Source organism: Seriola lalandi, unplaced genomic scaffold (genome assembly GCF_002814215.2).
Source record: "Seriola lalandi dorsalis isolate HSWRI2012SDOR001 ecotype SW California unplaced genomic scaffold, Sedor1 jcf7180002054748, whole genome shotgun sequence".
NCBI classification, from domain to species: domain Eukaryota; kingdom Metazoa; phylum Chordata; class Actinopteri; order Carangiformes; family Carangidae; genus Seriola; species Seriola lalandi.
This window is the reverse complement of record NW_019525301.1, coordinates 669,782-673,964: the sequence shown is the minus strand read 5'-3', so window position 1 is coordinate 673,964 and position 4,183 is coordinate 669,782.

Here is a 4,183-nt window from a genome sequence, read left to right as displayed (position 1 = left end):
TCCTAGGCCCCCCTAGACTGGGCCATAACAGTTGTGTAAAAATTTGTGTACTGATAGAGTTAGTTGGTATGTGTTGCAAATAAAACAGAAAGAAAGATAGTTACTCACCAATTGGCTTAAATGATATTGCATGCAAACTCGTGGTCTGGCAGCAAAACAAGTCCGGAAAAGCTTTTGAAGGATGTTTACTAGATATACAAGTTGTACTAACTTAATACTTCTCTTTTGTTAAGTGAATGGGAAAATATTAAATCAAAATCAATATATATATTAATTTTGACCAACTTCTTAAAATAAGTTATTTACTGATTAAAACAAGTACATGTAACAAACCTAAGTTTTTATGTTGTAAAAGCTCTTGATTTTAAGCTACAATCACTAACACCATAAATTGTTTCTTAGAGGAACTGTACACATTTTGTACCATGTGTACCAAGTTACCACAAAATATTCATGTAAAAGGATTTCAAAATTAAAGTTCTTTTTTTTTTTTTTCCTCCAAAATGAAGCAGCAGTAACACACATAATCTACTAAAGATGTTTGCAGTACATTTATTATAGTTTAGATGTTTATGAATAGACTAAGGTCACTTTACAATTTGCTTTTCAGTATTTCTATCAGGGTTTTTCATAATTAAGGGCTTCTCGTCTTTTCACACAGAACCACTGACGTACTAGCAAAATACAAATGTCAATGTAAATGTGCTTTTATGTGACAAAAGCAGTTATTTTTCATTCAGATGTTGTCCAAAGTTTATTTTCCACAGAAATGCTTCAATTTTCATAAAAATTCAAGAGTCTGACCTTCCTCTAACCCCCTTGCTTTACTTAAAAGGATTCGAATTACTGATTAGTCGCAAAATATCAAAGCAATCATGCTTTGATACAAGCTGTAAAGACCATCAGCCCTCCTAGTTGCAAAAAAATTCAAGTTAGGTGGAAAGTTACATTTGAAAAGTATATTATTTCAAGGTAGTTCATTCGGGAAATGTGTTTATCTTCTTTCTTGCCAAGAGTTTGATGGGAGGATAAATCTCACTTTTGGCCATTAAGTAAGAAGCTTGGTGGAGGAGGTGGTTGGCTTAGTTTAGCATAAAGACTGGTAGCAAAGCAGTGGTAAAGCTCACTAGCTTTCTACCAGCCATGTTTTGTTAGCAATGTGTTTAGCGGTCACTTTCACTTGGCTTCAACACCTTGCAGAGAACACAAAGGAAGAGGGAAGTCATGCCTGAAGAGAGGCCAGCATCTAGTGGCACTGATGATCGTATTCAGAACCTTTAATGGTAAATATTTTGAAGATTACCAAAGAGGTGATTATTAAGATATTTTTCTAATGCACATTTGATATGTTTACTGTCACTTCAAAGGAATAATCCTAATAGATGTTCAGCCAGGAAGGAGTACAGAAAGGTGAAGGCAGCAAGATATAGGAGAGAGACTTTCGGCACAGCAAAGACGGGTAGCACAAAATCATTAGACAGGACATGCTCTCAATTTAAGAGATTTGCTACAACTACTGTCATGCATAGTCTGGTCCATTTTTCTCGTCAGTGTAGTAAACAGCTGAATCGTACATTTATGTGGTGGTTTGGTGTGGGGAACGTGTGTTCTTCAGCTCTGCTTGCCTATCTGTAGAAGCCACTGATGACTGTTGACTGAGAATGCCATCACATGTGAACAGTGATTCAAATCTGGCTGTGTTGGTAATTTTTTTTACGGACAAAGAAATCCAGCATGTGTCTGAGCCTCTGTTTCAGGATCAGGTCATTCTTGTCATGAGACTGTTATTGCACCAAAATGGCACATAATTAAGGCTGTGAGTGACACTTCCACTAATTAAGAGAGGGAATTTTAGCTTCATCAAACAGTGTATGGTGTGAATTTACAGATTTTAAGTGAAATAATGTAGGTTCATTAGGTGCTACTGTAAGCTTTGGTAAGCCAAAAGGCTACTGAAATCTAAAAATCTTAAGAATAAATTATATTTTTATATGTTTGGCAACATCCACTAGACTTGAGGTACAGATGAAGGGTCTTGCCACAGTGTGTATTCATAGATTTCTTTTCAACAGCAGCGCTGCTCCTCCCTGGGCACTATAGATACTCCATCAGTGTTCACTAATTAGGAGGGCGCCTTTTTTACAGACGACAAGGGAAGAGACACAGGAGGGAGGCTTCGAAATTAATCACTGAGGTTTATTAATGAGGGGGTATCTGCCCTGTGTGGCCAGAGAACAATATGAGAACGAGCATAAGCTCCATCCATCACTCCGGAAACTCTGTGGACACACCAGCAGAGCAAAGCTTTTAGAGGCAATTTTTAATCTGGACACAAGTGAAGAAAAGACAACCATCATATCAGATAGCATATCATTATTTAGACCTGAGATGGGTCTTTAATACTAATGTTTGCTGTTGTTCAAAAATTCAGTTTGTGGGGACCTGGATTAATTTCTGTTTAAAAAATCTCCTGAATGTCTTTCCTATGACCTTTCTGGAGCTATTTTCACCTCCACTGACAGAAATATTTAGAATTCAGCCCTTAGAATTTACTGTTAATGAACTGCTGGGTGCATCAAGGAGAGCCATAGTTCACACTAAGCATAAAACAGACCTATATAGTGTAATATATTTTTTGAATGGGTTCCTGTATTTTTATATGACAGCTGATTTTTCTACATTGAGGAAAATATGACATCAATACCAAAATTAATCCATTTCATCATTAAAAAATCTTGTATAAATAAATAAATGATATATAATGTGGTGTGCAGTTCATGAACAGAGTCTGAATTTAGATTGTCTGCTACTCCACTACTGTCACATCAGCATCGATATAAAGATTAGTTATCCACATTCAGTATCAGAGCACAGAAATTAAAGCATGGAAAAATGAGCAATTGGGGAGTTTAAAAACAGGGAATCGTGGAATCTTCTTGTTGAACTAAATTTGATCAAATTTTTTGACTCATTCGGCAGCTGAGAACACTTGTGGCTTCTATCTACAATATTGTTCAGAAGATTCATCCCAACACTGTTGCCGTTCCCAGGAATGTGTTGCACCTTGCAGGTTGCTTTGTTGCATTCTTCTGTCCAGTTCATCACAAACCAGCTCCATGGGGTTTAACCTGGAGACTGTGCTGCTCTTCCATCATGTGAAGCCACCGTCTGTTTCTTCTCTTCTAATGTTTTAGGTCATTATCTTGCTGTAGGATCTGACCAACCAGTCTGTCTTCCTGTGTTACTTGCTTTTTGTCTCTATACAGTCCTACTTCCTGAAGAAAAGTATTGTCCTAATAATGCATCACAGTGTGTAGTAACACAGTTTGTGCCAACACTGCCTACAGACAGAGGGTTTGTAAGTCATTAGCAATAGTTGGGGAAACCTGTAGGAACTGTTTGCATTAACTTTCAAGGCTTCATTTATGTCCACTGCTACAGGGAAACAGTAAATTAACCAGTTTCTTGAAATATCCCTGAAAGAGGTCTGTTTACATGATTCTTCTTCTTGTTTTTTTACTCTTGGGAAGTTCACCAATTACCTTTGTACTGTTTCAGGTTATTCACTTGACTTCGAAAACTGAAAAAATAGGGGTTCTCTAAAGCTTTTCACTGGTAGTGTATTACTCATCTGCTATATATAATAAGGTTCAAGAGGTGGCGTAAATACAGACCTAAATTCATTCATTCATGATTTTGAGTGCATTGCAACGTTTTTTTATTTTGATCAAGAGGAAGGCCATCTGACCACTGAAACTCATGTATAAAAAGACAAATAATGGCCTCCATCCATAATGGCCAAACTTTTTATTATTATATTATTTTAGAAAAATGATTTCTGGAGAACTGTGACCTTCATCCAATGCATGCTGTGAAGGATGTGAATAACAGCAAGAGCTTGATTTGTTGGCACAACAAAGTGCTGAAAATTTAGGTTTGCAAGGCCTAACAATGTATGGTATATTTTACCTCTGGTATTTCTGTGATATTGTACAACCCAGTTATGAGTTCACTTTCACTAACAAGACTAAGAGCTCTGTGAGTCTGTACCTGTAGCACACCATTGTCATGAGCCAAATACCAACATCAGTGAGCTAACATGCTCATAATGGCAATGTTAACATGCTGAATTTGAAAGGTAATATTTAAGATGTTTGTTACTGCCTCCCTATAACCAATACTA